Source organism: Poecile atricapillus, chromosome 12, assembly GCF_030490865.1.
Source record: "Poecile atricapillus isolate bPoeAtr1 chromosome 12, bPoeAtr1.hap1, whole genome shotgun sequence".
Taxonomy (NCBI): domain Eukaryota; kingdom Metazoa; phylum Chordata; class Aves; order Passeriformes; family Paridae; genus Poecile; species Poecile atricapillus.
Window position 1 is genome coordinate 6,196,123 of NC_081260.1, and position 19,886 is coordinate 6,216,008.

A 19,886-nucleotide genomic window follows, 5' to 3' on the forward strand; every position below is an offset into this window, starting at 1 on the left:
TTCTTCCTCCCCTGCATACCCTCTGGTTATAAATTGTAAAATTAAAATTAAAAAGTTTTACTTGTTTTTTATGTTTATTGTTTAGGTGGAATGACAAGCTGGTATTAAAACAGCTTTTAAATACCAGTGTACTAACACAGCACTTCCTTCTCTCCAGATTTCAAAATATAAACAGAATATGAAGGAGTTAATATTTCCCTCAAACAACTGAAGTGTAACATTTACTGCAGTTTCTAAAGAATGCATACATTTAAAGGATAAATATGACAGGAATAGATGTATTCATGAGGAAAGTGTTTATACTACATTTATTTCCCCTAGGCAAGGACGTGGTTTATCCCACCTCCATAGCTCAATTGTATGTTTCTACAAATCCACATTTATACAATTACTGAGGAAAAAGGTGCAGTGATTATTTTAAATCCATGTCCTTTCAGCCCAAAAACAATTTTTACAGTTTTTATGTTGTGACTATCAAATCATGAAATTCTCTGACATGAAATAAATTCTCATTTAAGACACACAGTCATACTGAAAAAATCAGGCTTTAAAGTCATAATAAGGTACTATCCTCTCGCAGGGGATAGATTGGAAAGAGTCAGTCACAGAAAAATCAGAATTTGATGAGATGGTTAATTTCAGTCTCCATTTAGATCTAATTTGCCTTCTATATACCCTAAATACTATAAGTGTGCAGATCAAAGATTTCAGGAAGAATTTTGTGTTGCTTATCACCTTGCATATTTGCATACCTTCAGCAAAGAGTGTGAATATACAGTTTACACTGTCCCAGCTGAACGAGATGGCATTTTACATCTGCTTTGCCTGACTGCTGCTGTGTCATGAGGCAGCTGATGATCCAGCTCCCCAGCACATTCGTTATGTTCTAATGAGCAAACAGAGCAAGTAGCAGCTACTTCTTTCACCCTTTTCTCATCTGGAAAATGTGCAGGCTTGGGTGTGTTGAGTGAGGTTGAAGGCAAATTTACCAGCAGCAGAGACAAAAGCTATCTCTTGGCAGCAGAAGAAAACAATGCATTTTAGATACTAAAGGGATTCTAAGTCCAGATTCGGCCAGCCTGGGTTACACCAGGTTTTGCTCCACTTGGTTACATAGGTCTAGAATCACCATATGGAAACCACGAGAACAAAAGGGGCTGATCTGAGCCTTTCTCATAACTTCCAGTGATTAAGCACCCAAAAGGCCAAGAGATCACCCCCATTCTCCATGGTAATTATGGCCCTGAAACTCCTTGTCAACACCTATCTACCTCTACTCCCTCCAGAAAGCCTCAGGGGTTTTTAAGGTTAGGTTCTGGAAGACAGAAAATATTTTGTGCTTGTCCTTTGTACTTTCACTTCCTCTGTGAGTTTTCTTGGTGTCATCTCATTCACTTGCTGCCCCTGGACTGAGCTGGATGCAAATGTAAAAGGTACAGAAAATGCAGCTGTCTACATTGGCAGGCATAGACCACAGAGGGAAAGAGGGTTACTTTTGTAGTCAGCCAGGCTCAGAGGCTGCAAATTTTGCTTGTCACTGTCCCCACATTAAATGTGTGTCATACAATTCAAGACTTCACCACTTGCTTACCTTGATTACACGTTAAAATGTTAAAGGAGGCTCTGGCTGTGTTTAGTTCCTCTGGAGAAACCATTCCCAAGGTAAATATGTTCAGCATATTTACCTTGTTCTGAGCCTCTTGTAGCTCTCCTATCATTTTGTCAACATAAATACTCTTGGGCAAATTTGACCCATTGTGCTGGTAATGCAATGACATTTAAATTGTAAATTTTAAAAAATATACTAAGCTGCATCAGAGGACTGCGCTCATCTTCATATAAAATACTAACTTTCCATTTGCCTGTGGGAAAGGAAACACCTCAGAGCAATTTCTTGGGTCTTATAGCAAAATAGCAGCTAAAAAGCTGAAATTGTATGTCCCCTGAGAAATGCTCCAAATGGCTGGAAGAATTGTCCCCTAATGGCCAGCTACAGAGGATTTTCACAGTCACATGAAAAACAATATACTGGTGGTATGTGCCCTGTTCACCTGAACTCTGTTTTGGTTTATTTTGTGTCATCTTACTGAAATTTTGTGAGGATTATTATTCAGAGAGGTTTCTAAAGCCTTTCTTACTAACTGGCTTTTGTCAGATGTGATGTCAGTTGGTACAAGGTGTGAGAATCTGTTGACAAAGCAAGGTTTTTGGTGTGTTAACAGTTCAATTTTCATTAAACTGTCAGGAAAATTAATCCACAAACACCAGAGGTTTATGTCCAAAAAGGGGACAGAGGAGTCCTTTTTTCTTTATTCGAATGAAGGGAGAGGCCATGGGCCATTCCCCTGGGGTCTCTCCAGTTTTTGGAGGGCGCAGCCTCCTTTTATCCTAATTCCCGGCCACTTGTCCCTTCTCCCTTTCCCCATAGGCTGAGGTACTTGAGAGGTACAGGCTTCCCGGAACGCCTGATACCTGCGATACCTTCCTCCCCTCCAATGCATAATCCCTTCTTAATTCTTAACTTTTGTGGAATTCATGGTGCTCTTCCAGTGCCTCTTTCATCTTTCAGTGGAATCTGTCCTATTGTTTCTGTTGTCTCTCACTGATAGCTGCATCTTATCAGCAGACCCACAGCTTGTTTGTAAAGACAAACCTGTCATTCCTCTCAATATGTATTATATATATGAAGAATTTTATATTAGAATGGAAAGGATTTGCTCTATTTCTGTTTCCCTTCGGCAAAGGTTGAAGTTGAGCTGAAACAGAAATTACACTCAGTTCTCCTGGTTTAAACAAAAAAAATAGTGGCAGCCAGAAGACTCATGGAGATGTGGATAGAGAAAAGGCAGAGGAAAGAGCTTGTGCTGAATGCAGCAGCAGGACTCATGGAAACCCACAGCATCCCTTCCTCTATAATGTCTCAATTCTTTTACTCCCCACTTACAACTACAAATAAACATTAGAACCTACTATAAAAAAGTGTATTCCTGTCACGAGGTGACTTTACCTTTAAGGAAGTTAAAAGTTGCTGGGGACTGAAAGGATTCTCTTCTCCTGACCAATTATTGGTCATTACTGGGAATTGACAGCAATTTTAACCATTGAAAAGGGAGATCAACTTGTGAACCCTACCTTAAGATGTAAAATCAGGGCACTTGGGTTCTCTTTGTTTCCTGGCTGTGAAAGGTAACAGAGCTCCAGGCCTCCCGTTCCCTGCCCAGCCCATGCGGCCCGGGCAGGGGCTGGGCTGGGCCCAGCGGCTCCCGGCCGGGAGATGGGGCCTGCGGGGCTTGCCCCGGGCTCTGGTCCGGCCGGGCCAGGCCGATCTCTGGCTCAGCTGCAGGTTTTGCTGTAACTAAATTTACTAGAGACTGCCGAGTGAAGAAGGAGAGAGGCTCTGGACCTGCGGCGGGCTGGGGCGGCGACTACACTCTCCAGAGCAGCCGTGGGGAATTTTCTATCGAAGACAGCTCCAGCTCCTGTTCAGCAGAGATCACAGAACCATCTACAAAGCCTGGGCAAGATTTTAACCTTTTCATTACCCAGATGAGACTTGCAGATTAATCCTTTTATCCAGAGAGAGAAAAAGAGAGTGATCAACATGAAAAGAGACTTTATAAACTACCAGTGACAGGAAAGAAAAGAAGCTTCAGAAAAGGTAGAGAATAAGGAGATGCTCTAATTAAGCTGAAATATCTTTCTGTTAAAACTATGGAGATGGACAATGAAGTCCTGAAAAGAACTCCTTTAATTCATGACAGAGTATGGGGAGGAATAGAGTGTTCAAGGTGTAAAATTTGAGTAAAAAGTAGAATAATTGTGATACAGTGAAGTGCTGGAAGATTTGAAGCCTTGAGAGGCAATGAGAAAAACTGTTTTCTAGTGAAGCTCACAGAAACAGATGAAGAAGACTTTTGCTTTTGAATAACTCATCCTTAAAATGCCATCCCTAAACTCATGGCCCATACACACCTCAGAGTGATGTGAAATGGGAGGAGTGAGCTCTGATAACAGCAGCTCTGGGCAGCTGATATCGGGGCAATAAGAAACTATAACAAAAGTAGTTTGCTTGTGAGAAACTCCATAAATTAACAGAAAGAGACTTCTGTTTCTCTACAAAGACTGGTGAAAAGACTGTAGAAGGAATTGGGACTGTTTAAACCATCAAAGTTCTAAAGTTTTTGTCTCTGTTGTCATGTGAACAAAAGAATGGTGGGTAGTAAGAGATGAAAAGGTTTTTCTGGAAGTTTATTCTGGTGTTCTTATTATTGTAGTTTGTCAATAAACTTTCTTTATTCCTTTTAAGTTTTATGCCTGTTTTGCTCTTGTTCTAATCCATATCTCACAGCAAAAAAATAAGTAATTTTTTTTCTTTTTTTTTTTTTTTTTTTGTAAGTTACTGGTTTAAAACCATGACACTTGCTTACATTTTCATATGAATTCCATTTTTTAACCTTTATAAGTGGTGTACAAATGTACAAATCATTTTGGTGAAGAGAAAATAGAAATGTATGGTTTTAATTTAAGTCATATCACTTTTCCCAATATACACCATCTTTTCAGAATTGAGGAGAAATACAATGTCCAACAGATGTATGAAAATAACAATACTAATTCAACAGAAACTGTTAGAAACCACCACTATTTGGTCTTAGCCTGACTGAGCCGAGGATGCTTCCAAAGAACACTTAAGACCAGACTTCTCATGCTTTCCTGTTTGATAGTCCATGTAACATGGCTGTGCCACTCCAGCCCATTTTCTGGGGTGTGTAAAAGGTAGCAGCTGTATCTCCCTGCATGGGTTGTTTTGAAAACTAATAATGAAAAGGTCTGTGAGGCAAAAATGCCCTTCAGGAGAGTGGGAACTCTCCAGCAGATTACTGGGAAGAATGGAATGCCATCATAGTCACTGAAAAGGCCTACACAGCCTTTAAATGTCCTGTATAGAATCCTGATTTCCTTGGAAGGTTACTTTAGATAAACAAAGTCCCCTTTTCTCACTTGCTTAATAAGTGAGCAAACCTTTGAAAAGCCTGTACATGATAAAAGTATTCCTTGAAATCATCTCAAATGCAATGTAGCCACAAGGTAATATTCTAACAAGAGCAAAAATTGGTCATGCACGATTACTTTCTGACATACAAAATAGCCAGCTTAGATTTTATATCATCATTAAATAAATGGGAACTAACAAAAAGTCTTTTTTTCTTTCTCTGTCCTTATTACTGCAGAATATGTTTTGACAATGTTTTCTTCGTTAATTTGGACCCAACTCAACCTTGCTTTTATTCTGTATAATGATTCCCGGTAATGTAAAGAAGTTATATAGCACTGCATTTTGGATTTCACAGCTTTTTACTCCCACTCTGGTAGGCATGTACAGGGAACAGGGAGGGGATGGGAGGTAGGTCTCAGTGCGTGACCAGAGCAGCTCCTCTGCAGTAACATGGAAGGGATGCTGTAGTGAAGCTTGGCTTACCTCAGTCTGTCACTGATGGACAGTTAAACTGGACACAAACTCTTGATATGTCTTTATTCATTACTGTTAATAAGGATAGACTGCCTTCTGACTTACTCTGGGCAGCGTTCTGCTAACACTAACCCTAGAACTACACCTTCCTCTGGCACAAGCTCTTGCAGAATGTTACCTGTTATGACTGAGGATTTCTGAGTTGTCTCCTGTTCAGGAAGCTGTTCCTGATGGTAGACAGCTCGCTCTGCTGCTTAGCAGAAAATAAACAAAACCTTTGGAAACAATGCAGCAAAAGGAAGCCTGTAGGGCTACTGTTTTTCCTTTTAGTTCTGGCATTTCTGCTCCATTTTACTGGTGTGGATAAGAGCAAATGAGGTCCATGATAGAAAAAGTGTTGATAAAGACGTTGTTGTATCTTACTCAGGCCACCAGCACAGTACTAAGTGTTTTAGTGAGCATCTGTTCCTCCCTCCTGTTATCAGCAGTCAGATCATTTCTCCTGTCTACATCAGAGTCCCACAGCCCCACTGTTCTCCCTGTTCCTGAGGGAATCTGCATCCTCCCCGTCCTGAACTGTCAGCCACTGCCTTCCAAAGTCATTCCCTTTGCAGTTAATTACCCCACTCCTGGTGGGGGAAAGGGAAAAGAAGGAAGATTCTACTGAAAATTAGGAAAAAAAATGCAAAGTTTGAAAAATATAATCTGCATGATTCAGGGATCAAAGGCAATGGAGATCAATGATGGTCTGTAAATATTAAATTACTGGGGTATTAATCAAAATATGTAAATTTGTCATTCTCCTCTAAGACTGACCATAGAGCAATAAATGCACAGAACAGTGCAACATCCTTCACTCTTAAAATTACAAAATAAGTCTGAAATCTGGGTTCTGATTTGACTCTGACCCTTCTGATCTGAGATTAGTAGTTCAACACCACTAAAGTCTCTGAAAATGCCAGATGAGATCTAAAATGGAAGTAGAACACTTTAGGGCTGACACAGCTATCAATCCTGCCCTCCTGTGCATAGAGGATTTGAAAAGTGCATCTTCACCCTCAAATTAGAGCAGAGAAAAATTCACATAATGATTATTTCAGCCACTTGATATTCATGTTGTGTTGTTATTACATGTTTGGCTGAACAAAGAGTTATTTATGGGAGACAAATTGCCTTTCCCTAGGCTGCTCAGGTGTGGTGTCACTGAGCCCATGAGACACAGGGTTCAGAGAGGAGGTAGGTCAATGCAGCTAGGAGTTGGATAATCCCTTCTTTGCACCATGACAGGGAGACAGCTATTTAACAAGCAGGTGTGAATTACTCCTTATGCAAGCAAGGATAAGGAGAAAACACTGAGTCACAGTTTGTCCCTGGGTCTGGCTACATCGCCTATTTCACCCCACAATCTGGCCCAAAGCAGCTGGGTGTGAGCTTTAACTGCAGGGCCAGGGAAGTGCTGGAATGCATCCCACCCACCTCTCCTGCCGGCTGCAAGGTAGACTAATCCTGAGACTAAGACTAGCTAGGTTCAAAGCCAAGTTGCAGAACCCAGGAAAAGATTCCATTCCCAGCATGGCACTAATAGAATATCTCAGTAATGAGTGGTTGGTTGAGAGCTGGTGTATGAAAGTCCAGAGATATAAACGATACTTACGTGCTGCAAGCTCCAAGAAAAATGACAAATGCACTGTAGTTCCTGTTATGATGATGTTATTATGATGTTATTAGATATGAGTGGAACACACCGGTCAGTTTGGATGCTTTTTGCTTACTAAAAACAAGTCCTGGGCAGCTAGGGAGAGGGAAAAGGAGTGTGTCCAATATTTCCTTCTCTTTGTTTCTATTTAAAACTGAAAATGCCACAATATGAGATGTTACCTGGGCAGGCAAACTGTTTGGGTCAGACACCACTGCAGGCTTGATGGGACAGAACATTGAAGGGGCCTTGGTACTGGCCACTGGGATATGAAGAACAAGTTCTTTCCAGGGGGCTGAAAGGCCAGGCTTGGGGTTGTCATATCCTTGTTCAAAGAACTCTGTTTAAGGCAACTATCTCTAGTCAAGACAAAGCCCCTAGTGGCTCACTAACTGCTTTGAAATGGAAGTCACAGACAGTTGTGCCAAGCCTTTAGTCTGACTTGACTTATTTTCAGTCTCCTGTCTGTGATTATATTTTGTACTCTTGCTTTACAGCCACAGGATTCCCTGTGCATGATGCAGTGTTCCAAACTTTTTTTTTTTCATAAGGCCATTGGCAGCCTTTGAATGCAGACTAAAAAAATGTGCTGGTAGAGCTTACCAGGTTTCAAGGTCATCTAAGGTACTCAGGGCTATAAAATGAGACTGTCTGTGCCTTAATGTTGGCAAGTAAATTGTCAATAAGGTAAAGACAATATTCTTTTTTGTAGTGAATTACTATAAATGTGATTTTTCACTTCTTAGAAGATCAGCATAGCAGATCAAATAATAGATGATCTAGTAAACCTAATTTATTCTCTCTTTTTCTCTCTTCCTCTCCTCCCTTCATCACTAGGAGTTAAAATTTGACGAGACAATTATATATACAATTGCATTCTGCCATGGTTTGCTATATTTGGCTTCACCTTTGGGTAAAGATAGATTTTTTTGCCCCCCAAGGAGGAGCTCAGTCACTTCATAGCCATAACTTCTATTATCTTCTTGCCTGGAGAGCTTAGATCTGTTCAACTGTGAAATAGCTTGTCCCTGTATTATGCAACCCTGGTAATTCTCTGTTTGGCATTTCTCATGGATGCCCAGGGTGGAAGCATCAACTCCAGGAAAAGAGGGTGGGAAGTTAAATGTAGCACCAGAACTTTACAATCAGAAGCAGAAAGAAAAAAACCCAAAGATATTCATGTACCTTAGAAAAGTGTGGAATAAAAAACTGACAAATTATCTCTGAAAACGGATTGTCTTTCAATAGAGTGTGGGATATTTCTGAAGAGTAAATCATAGCTCTTTGTGGAATTTTCCATTATGCAACTGAGAATTTAATGACAGAATTTTTATCCACTGTCTAGGCTCAATAAGAAGTCTATATACATTTATGTACACGCTCCCACATTATGGAGATGTCAGAAGAGATGCTACTGTTACAGGTGCTTGGTTGAAATATACACATAAAGCAGTACTAAAATCAATTTTCTTCACACTGCAATTAATTCAAACTGAAATTGGTATCAAACTGACAATCTAACTTCTCAGAAGAAAATTTAATTATGGCTTTGTTGTTGGCAAATAACTTAGTGGCTTCTGTAGGAAATCTCCTCCTCCTGCTCTTGCTTATGCCTACAGGTTGGATTAAGGTTTTCAAAATGTTTGGGTTTAATTTTCATTTAAGGTCCTTTCCACAACCAAAGACAACTGTAGGTTATCACAAAGAATTCAATATTCTGTGTTTCAGGATTTTTTGGGGGGTATTGCAGTGTTTTGGGGCAGGCTGTGCATAAATGTGTCTGTGTGGATGACAGGCTGACCTCATGGCAGAGTGAGGCAGCAGCTGCTTTGTACAGCCCGAGCAACACCTGAGTTTGACCTTGACAACAGATTAAAGAAGCAGGTTTTTGAGTTAATCTGGCAGCTGCATAAAGTTTGGAGCTGTAAACAAAAAATCAGCCTCTCTGGATTCTCTGCTCAAACAGATGGAATTTTGTACATTTTTAATAAATAAGCAGAAATGCAATTGTTCTATTCTATTTTCCCCCCTCTGAATCAGAATATCCCAAAACCATTAAATATTGATTCTGCTGCTTGGGTCAAAAGAGATACTACAGTCCATATCCTCCCAGGCATTCTCCAGCTAGAACATTATCTTCTGCTCCACTGTTGATATAATACCCCCAGTCTAATACTATCTTGAATGTAGTCCAATTTTGACATTTTAAATGTGAACAGATTTACATTTTGGTTTTCAGAACAGTTTATAGTTAACCACACAAAATTGTACTTACAGCAGTAAGTCTGTTCCAATCTCCATCTACTTTTATTTTACCTTATACCAAACCAACTTTTTAGGTCAGGACAGAATGTAAACAGAAAAGAGAATGTATGTTAGTGTTTGGAGTCACTAGAAGATGAAAAATGTGCATGGTTTTGTATTAATTAATGAAAATTTCAGAAGAAAATGTAAACAGAAGAGACTTTGTGAGGTGTGTGAAGCAAAGGCAGAGGGGTATTTGTGAGGAGCCTGCAGCAAAGGTAAATTCAAATTTTTTATGGGGAAATATCTCTGTGATTCTTTCCCCACTTCCTTTCTGGACATCAACTGGGCATTCACAACTGCAAAAATTCTGGTGGACCTATCCAGAAGTCTAAGTCCTTCCTGATTTTTATCCAGTTCTTTTGCAAGAGCAATAATACATTTTATCAAACATAGTTCGAGTGTCAGATGGTTTTGTCTCAGGTGGCTCTGTAGAAAATTTTATTATTTACAATATTTTTCCATTCCCACAATAATTCAGTTACAGATTGTTTTGACTGTCTTTTTGCCAAAATACTGAGAGCATTGTAGCGGGTAAAATACAAATTTGACAGGTAAAAACAATTTTAAGCATATGGTTTGCCTATGCTGCATGACACAATGTTGTTCTCAATTATAGACACCAAATCCAAACACTTTGAAAGATTTTGAAGGTGTTTGACAGTTTAGAAACATTCATCCATATACAAGTAGCATAATATTTTAAAATTTCTGATGAAGACTGATATGGAAATACCTGGTCCTGATTATTTTTGTCAGTGAACTTTGGGAATGTGATAGATGAACTTGACTCCTTCACCACAGTAGTGTAGTTTCCTAGGGGCTCCAAAGAAGGCAAGTGCCTGAGCTGAAACTGGATCAAGAAATTTGCTCTAGGAAATAATACACCACAAATGCATGTGCTAAATATCAGTAGTGATATCATAATTTATTAGGCTGGTGAATATTTAGGTGGGAGTGAAAAGAAGCATTTGTCTCCTGGGAGAAGATTTCCACTTCACACAACAATGAATATTTCTACATCAATCTTCCCCATCATCAGAAAGAAGGTTGTGCCACAACACCTCAACACAAACATCCTCTTAATTATACTTTAGACCTGAAATACTAGGAGACAAAATAACTGGTATGGTAGGAATGCTGGAAGTACTGTGGCATCTGCCCTCATTACAAATTAGGTAATAAGATACTTCAACATGGAAAATCGACTTTGTGCCATCTTCAAAGTCATAATCTTAGTCTTAATGCTTTGGTAGTCTAATTAATGTAAATACACAATTCTGAATAATTGCTTTGGGGTCACTTAATTAGAACTTCCATCTTTAATTGGAAAAGAGATTAATTAAGATATATCGTCAACTGTCCACTAAATCCCATCCCTTATATTTTGTGAAGAATTTTTCCATCTCTACACTAGTGCAGGTCAAGAATACTAATCCTACCTCACTCTTCCACTCTGCCAGCTACAAAGGAAATGTTCCTCTCACATGCATACTAAATCACATGGAAACACTGGCATCTGGCTCCCTGTATTTCCTGTGTACAGATGAGCTACAGAAGAAACAGCCGTCACTACTAAAACTCCACCTCTGGAAGTCCAGAAGGAAAAACAGGGCAGAGCAGAGGGAGCACAGCTCCAAGCTGGAAGGACCCAAACAGGGAGCAGCCCAGCCAGAGGAGCGCTGGATATGTCTGAGCCTTGGCAGCTGCTCGGTAGCCTGAGGAAAAGGAGCCAGGGTACAAAATTCCTGGGAAGGAAAAAGGTGGAGAAAGACATTAAAACCTTGATAGTGTGAGAGTTTTTATGCACAGCTTTCTTGTATCCAGAATGCCCTATTTCTCATTAATTTCACAATCTCAACTCCAGAAACAAGTTAAAGTACAACTGCACTGGATTTTCAGGGGAAATTAAGTGAGAACTGGAAAAAAATTGGAAAGTGGCATTTCCAGCCAAGTGCCTCTGGCAGGTGTAAAGATTTCTGAGCTATTTACAGCCACCCCCTGGTTTTGCTGTTCAGTTTGTTTCATTAGATGAGGTCCAATAGACCCCTTATTCTAGTTCAAAGTAAATTTCATCAGCTTTTGAGTTTTCCCAGAACTTTGCCAGTCTGGGAAGAGGCAGACCTCTGCAAAAATTGAGGTTTTTTGATGAAAAAAAAAAAATTAACTGCTGCCAAATCAATTCCTTCTACACCACCATCCATGCAAAGACTGTTCAGGATAGTCTGGGGTCAGAGTGATTAATAGTTAAAGTACTTGTGAAGTAAAAAAACTAGTTAGCAGATTTATTGCCAAATCAGGTACTTCTTACTTAAAGAGCTGAACAAAAAGTCAACATTTGCCCTTCAAATTGGGATTCTGTCTTGTCCGTTCAATGTTAACAGCCTGGGGGTGCTGAGTTATATTGTAACAAATGGTGTCTGTCCAAAATCCCAGAAACAAGGGAGGTGGACATGGAGCTGTAACCCCACCTGAACTCCTCCTCTGCCTTGGAGAAAGCTAGGAAAGCAGGTCAGAGATTACCACAGGAAGCTAGAGCTTCTTTAAATATTTTCCTCAGAGGGAAATATATAAATACCTGTCCCATAGACTGGTTGGTACAACTTGTTGGGAGGGCAGCAGTGAAATGAACATGTTCATCTCCTTTCCCTTTTATCAAAAAGAACACATTTCTACCACAGCTGCATATAGAAATTAGATAAATTAGAAAATGGGGTTGAGGGGATTTTTGTAACAGATTCAAACTTCAAACAGCTCAGGAACTGCAAGTGTAAAGAGGCTTTTCTTCCTAACAAAACTGTCTGTGCCTTGCCATGAACTGATGCACCTCTTTGTAGTGTTTCCTTCAAATATAAATTTAGAAATAGAAAACATACTACACCACCACCACCATGAAGGAAAGTGTGCTGCTTCAACTTGTGAAGCTGGGCACAGAGTAATAATAATAATAATAATAATAATAATAATAATAATAATAATAATAATAATAATAATAATAATAATAATAATAATAATAATAATAATAATAATAATAATAATAATAATTATTATTATTATTATTATTATTATTATTATTATTACTATTATTATAATAATGTAGAACATAGAAATACAGTTTATATATATTTCTATGTATGTTTCTATAGCACAGAAATACAGTTTGTGTTTGCTGCACAAAACAGCACCTGTATATTAATAAAATAAAAATATATTTGCCTCCAAAATTATTTCAGCAATCCAGCAAAGCCTCAAGTTGCCATGTTTATTACTATACCAAAGTCAGATCAGAATATCAATACCTGAGTTTTTCACTTAAAAATACCCCAAATATACATTTTCTCACACTCTGAAAATCAAGAGATAAGGTAGTTCAATGTGAGGGATATGACCCATCTGGGTTTTCCATTTGTTTTTATGATGAAATGTTACCAAATGTCTGGGTGTCAACAAATGAAAAAACTGTGTGAAGAAACTGAATGCCTTTGAAGAAAATCCTGCCAGCTGAAGGAAATCGCCAGTCTGCAAAACAGTCATGGTCAGAATGCTGGACCTTCTCAATTCCAGGGTTTAGGGATTTATTTTTAACAGGTTTGTAACTGGTGGTCCAGCACAGTTCTTGTAATAACTCTTATGGCAGCTTTGAGTTAGATCTGGAGGGCATAACCACCATCAGTGATGAAAAGGGACGGAATAACGTGCCAGCACATTTCCTGACAAAACAAAGCCTCGTGGGGGTCACACTTGACCTTTGTTAACAGAGACAAAGGATAATGTTATTGTGTAGGCAATGTGCTTGTAAACCTACAGGCAAATGACACAGCTTTACCTCTCTGTGATGCAGACCTGAGAAAAGCTGGAGAGAGGGAAAAAAAAACACAAGAGAGCTCTTTACAGCCTGGCAGGCCAGAATAAAGAGGCAGAATCTGAGAGTAAAGGCAATACTTCTTGTTTGATTCCCTCAGCATTCAGGAATCAGGCCTGTGTTCTCTGAAAATAACAACAGGTCTGCTTCAGAGAGCTACTGGTGTTGCACACCTATTTCCTCTAAGCAGAAAACCCTGCAAAGTCCTGAACGTGTGGCTGAACGTTCAGGCCAAAGGAGCAAATGTTGATTTCAAGCTGCCTTGTCATCTAAGTGACATTACTGAGACCAGAGCCTCTGAAGGATCCTGGCATCAGGGACCTCCCACAGGTCCTCTGAAGAAATCAAAGCACTTGTACAAGGAGGAGTTTAATAATATTTCCCTTTCTGAAGACCTCCCTCCTGACCTTCTGGCTGCTCATATTAATTCCAGCATTGTTATAACACATGCATTTGCTCTCAGGGAAAAGAAGGGGCCTTCACTGGAACATTTCCACACAGAGACTCTAAAATACAAATGGATTGGGCATGGGAGTGAAAGCCATGCATTAGAAACCTGCTCATCTATAACACTTCCTCTCCTGGGCATAAATACTCCTTCTCTGACAGGGTCCTCGAAGCCCTAAATCCTGTGGGGCTGTGTCAGAATGTCAGAGCTGTGAGCTACAGCCAAGTGTGTGCCACACACCAGCCTGATCCAGCACCGCGGTGAGGAATTGTACTGCTGCAACCCAGCTGTCCTGCTGTGATGTAGCACATAATAAAACCAAGACAGGTACTGAAGAAAAATGACTCTTAGGAAATATGTCAGAACTTCTTTTGAAACTTCTTTAGTTCCTTACCAAATGGAAAATATGTCAAAACTAGAAGAGATATAAGCAGCAATTAAAAAAATTACCATTTTTCTCTTTAATGAAAGCTATTGACTATCTCTACTTCTGTATGGATATGCACTTTTATGTAGGCTGCTGTCCATCTTACAGGCCCTGGATAAATAAGTGACAGATATGTGATAATTTAATATAAAATGAACATCTTCATATAGATTACTTTCCTTGATACCACATAATTCATAGTCATTATTGTAGATCAATCATCTCCTACCTAATCTTCATTAAAAACAATCCTGATATTATTCTACCATCTTGCCTATAAGAGAAGCAAAGCAAGGCTGAATTTGGGACCCAGAGTCTAAGACATGCCTTTAGTATCAGGCAGGAGTTACTAGAACTGGAGAACTGGCACTTCTGAGCTGCTAGGGATGACTTCTGAGCTACTTACCAAGAAAACAGTGAAAATATCTCTTGGTCTTTGTGAGTCAGGACAGGAGAGGAGGTTGGGATGGCTGCTTCCCTGTCCCCAGTGGCTCCAGGATCAAGGCCCCACATACACAGAACCATACAGGAGGTACTCAGCACCTCCCAGCAGGCACACCTGATCTCTGGGAATGACCCTCTGCTCAAGAAACTGCAAGGAAACAAAATGCACCATTCGAGGAGCTCTCAAGATTTGACACCATCCACCTCTCTATTTTAAAAAAAGGTTTTGCTAAGTATAATGGTGTTTGGAAGCAGACATTCAGATTCTCCTGCCACGACAGCTTTTCTTTATTTTGGTCAGAACTGAAAGCTAATTATTTCCTGCTTGAAGAGCAGGAGTGTTTATTGGAATGTGCTGTACAAACCTATCAAAAGTGTTATATCTCAGTAATAAATGAGCTTCCAATTAATTTAATTCAGCTCTCCATATAGACAGATCACTCCAGAAACTATTTCTTTTTTTCCTCCTTCTGTATCAACATGAGTTGCTACAAAGCAGGAAGGAGGCATTCACTGGAGTTTAATATAAAATACCATGATTGCAGAATGTTGTACTCATGGTGAAATTCATCCTTAGTGATTTAATGTTTAAAACTATATAGATATATTATTTGTTTCATTCTTAAAATGTCAAAATATCTTTGGGTACAGACTTTGCACTCGCTTTTTTTTTTTAAGTATTCTAAAATTGGCAGTGTTAAATTGGCATTTCCATCATTTTTAATAGAATTTTTGATAGCATTTATCTCTTATTGCCTTTAAATTACATTTTAGAGAAGAAACTTCCATTCTTGGTCAAGACAATGTGAAATACAACAACAATTATTTGTATGTCAGAAGGAAAAAAGGATGATTTTGGTTTTTGAAAGTGTTATCAGTGGGAAGAAGGGGCTGGTTTCGAACCATCCAGCTATTTTGAGAGAGTTTTTACTACAGGGGAGTTGCTGTGAAAAAAAAATGAAGTTAACACTTCTTCTGCTGCAAAATTAGGCTGCAAGACACTCCAAAGAAAACTGTTCTAAGTGCACTCATTCCACTACAGAGCTAGGGAACAAGCTTTAAACTTACCAAGTTTACTCCACAAAATGTCCCTTTGGTGTCTCTGTGGTACCAAGTCCCTGGGGAAAGAGAAGGGAACCCTTTGGGTTTGCTCCAGGGCATGAGCGGCAGCTTGGCCAATGTTGTGTGTGCCATGCTGCCCCAACAACTGGGAAAGGCACTTTATTATAGCACTGTGTGGGTGCCCTAGGTAAAAAGAGTGGGCTCAGGCAAATATTCCTGAATCACCCACGCTTCAGGGCTCCTGGTTTCTGGGAAACTGGTGGCCTAAGTCTTGGTGTATGGTGTGAGAATCTCGTGTAAGAGCTAAGCTGCCCCTCAGCTTCTGATGAATAGAGGCTCAAGCACTTTCCAAATGGTGAAGGATAGGGAAAAAAAATGTTTCCTTTCCACCTAAGAACAATGCGTGGTACAGAACAATGACAAAATAAAGGACAGCTGTAAGGGTGTGGGCTGCAGAAGAGTGTTATCCTGAGATTCAGGATACTGGCAATGCTGATTGGTGCAACATTCCATCCTCAGGCCACAACAACAACTTGGGGCATAATTTTGGATTCATAAGCTAGGGAAAAGTTGAAATGGTCATCGAATTTCATGATGGAAATAAGGAATAAAATTTATGTATGAGAAAACTTTAGAGGGACTTAAAAACTAAATAAGGGGGTGGGGGAGGAAACCATTCCTATCACTCAAACTAAAAATGTGTCTCCTCATAGGGTGACTCTAGTGAAACAGTTGTCACAACTGATTCCTGAAGTCCCACCAGTGCACACTCAGATAGAAATGGTGCCTTCAGGATAACACCACTTCCAAGTTCATCAAGGAACCAACACCGAATGAGCAGGAAAACAAAATTCCATCTATTTTGGCTTTCCTGGGCCAGTGAAGCACTGAGAGAACTGCAGCCTGTGATCTTTGAGTGAGGAAAAGGGGCTGGGCAGGAAGGCTGGCCCGTGGCAGGAGAAGAAGACACTCCCTTGGGCTGCTGGCTTGTGGAGCCAGAGGACTGCAAGAGCAGGTACTTGCCATGCTTGCCCATGGGAACTGTGGTGCTGAACACACCCAGCATTCTGCACAGAACAGCCAAACCCATGGGCTGAGACACCAGCATCTGAATGTTACCCTCACTGTTTGTGAGGGTAAATGACCATTTAAACTGAAGTTCCTGAATGGAAAGTCACAGTTAAAGCATTTTCATCCTGGGCCTGTGTCAGCACCTGCTTTGGCACGGAAAGTTACAAAGGCTGAGAGGGTCTGCCTAAAAACTTTGGTGTGTCCATCTTCATTCCTAGTAAGCCCACATTGAGCTCAAGTCTCAGCAACTGGCTGATTTTTGTTCTTTCCAAAAAAGCGTTGGTTTCTCCACCTGAAAGAGTGTGCAGAGCCCTTGAGTTGAAGCTTATCCCTGGTAAGAAACCACTTTTATTGAAATCTCTCTGTAGGGTACCAATTTGCCTCATCAAATGTTCTTTAGTAGTATTCTTTATTATTATCATCCCCTATAATTTCTACTGGAGAACATAATTCAGAGTAAAAATAACAGAAGCCCCTGTAGATAGTGTGATCCAAACTGATCCAAATTTTTGTTATGGTCCTTTCATCTGACTTACCATTGTGCCTGATTGCCTTCCTGTCATTCTCACATGTAACATCTGCTGTCTGTCCAGCTGGGAAATTTCCTATCTGCTCAGAGTGGCAGAGTTGGAAGGACAAATCTCCTGCTCAAATTCAATAAGAACAAAACAGCAGTAAAACTAAGAACTGGATGTAAAATTTAATCCAGGGTTTTAAGCATGAACTTTGTCTACAGTTTGGTAAAGATAATAGCTGTTGATTACGTGACATTTTACTAATGTTGGAGTAACATGGGAAAAATTACTGGATTGCTTTCTGAGATGAAAACTGAGTCATTTGTGGGCATGTTCATGTACTTGCTTTTGTTACTGTACTTGCTTTCCGTGATCATGCCAGGTTAAAATAGGAATGCTTAAATATTTATGCAGACTATTGCTTAAGGAGGCACAGCCAGAGCATTACACAAGCATTTGTATCTGCATGAGTTCAAGGCATTCTCATCCCATTAAAGGCTGCTGCTTGTGAGACAAAAGAAATTTAGTCTCTGTAATTCTTCAGATCTCCATTATCCAGGTGTTTCTTCAGTTCAAAACCCACAGTTAGCAGGAGTGATTATACTATACACAGAATTTATTAGGCATACAGATATATTAGTCATACAGATAAGATATAGAGCCCTTTATTAAAAGCTGTTAGTGGGCAACTAAGTATTTTTATTTTTATTTTTATTTTTATTTTTATTTTTATTTTTATTTTTATTTTTATTTTTATTTTTATTTTCATTTTTTTAATAAAGGTGAATTTGAAATGCCTGGTGCTTTTCAAAGTTATGGCTTAGTGTGATGCACTCATACCAGCCAGGCCATAATGCAGAATGACATTAAGGTTAGAGAAGAGCTGGTACTGAGCTAATTGTCCATATAGATTTTTATTGAATAAACTCAATTTCAGTGCCTATATATATATATTGACACCAGCTATTTCACCTTTAAATGTTCTGTCCAGAAGATTACAAATGCTGATGATATTTAATATGACATTTTAAAGACAAAAGGCATCCATGCTGGGCAGAAGTGATGGGTTAGGAGAATGACACCACAGTGACACAATTAGTTAAAGGTTAAAAATAAGAGCTACTTTGTAACACATGCACACAGAATAACTCCGATGCTTGTTACCTTCTGAGTTACTGTGTACATAGATTCTACAAATTATAAGGCTTAATCTAAGGTTTTGATGAACTGATTGTTTGCATAACAAACGTCTTTAAGAAAAAAAACCAAAAACAAAACAAAAAAAAACCCCAAAACTTTATTCTTACTTTGTTCCCAAGTCCTTAAGAAATCCAGAAAAGGCTGCCAATGATATGAAATGTGGAAGATATTACCTCTTTTCCTCTGTCTCTCTCTCTCTCTCCCCCCCCCCCACTTCCCATCTCAGATATATGGAAGATACAAGAATCTGCAATTCTCTCCCAGGTATCAAAGGGGAGCTCCCCCATCTGAGAAAGGGGAGTGCTGAGCATGATTCAACTGGGAAGGAAACATCCTCTATACCATCATCAAATGATGAAAGCTGTGGCTCTGGATTTTACTAGCCTTTGAATCTCCTGCTTTCAATCCTTTTGAGGCAAAGGCTTCGTATATTTGTGAACCCACAGGCATGTCCTTTTGAGCTGTAAAGTCTGTAGATGACTTTCATGCTGCACAAGTTTTGCGTGACTTAAATTCACTATCGTGAATGTCTGGGAAGTGAGTGCTTGGGACTAGAAATAAAACTGATGCAAAGAGTCCAGCTAGATAATAACTGTGTAGGGTTTCAAACCTCCAGAGTGTACTTAGAAGCATCTTACAATGGACCACAATTTTTTTTAATCACTTTCGCTTTGTCCCTTGTGCAGCCCTACAATTAAAAAGTAGGTTATTATCCCTTTCAAAAACATATCAGGGGTAGCAGGGAGGGATACTCTTATTTAGCAGACTGAATACGTAGAGTAGGATAAAACAGAAACCCATGTCAATGCTGCTCTTCAGGTTTTAATTAATGTGAATGGAGATTTGGAGGACTTGGCAGTGTCAAGGTCAGCATGTAAGCTACTGGGTGATCTTTCTGTTTAATTCATTTGTATGATTTGCAAATCTGATGTGATACTGAGGCTAGAAGAAGCTGAAATATGTAAAAACAAATGTCATAATCTAAAGCCATGAAACAAGCAGCTGTTTTCAAGGTTCACCCAGTTGTGTTAGCTCTAGGCTGCACTCCTTGCTCCTAAACCATTTCAATGCCACTGTGAAGACCAACAGAAATGTCTGACTTGCATTGCAATAAGACTGCATCAATCAAAGTTGCATTTCATTAAACTAAACCTGGGGATGACTAGAAATAACTAAAACATTTCACTTTGTGTTATAGCCCATTGCAGGTATTTGAAAAAAAGTGTTCTTGATAATAAATATTAAAGAGAGACTACTATTTCATTGCTTTCTTAAGCCTGGGTAGTGAAAAGTCAAGAACTGATACAAGTGCAATTAAAACAAGGAAGTCATAGGAATCAAAAGAGTGAAGCCTCCAGAACTGGCCTTAAAGCAGTCCCTGCTCAGT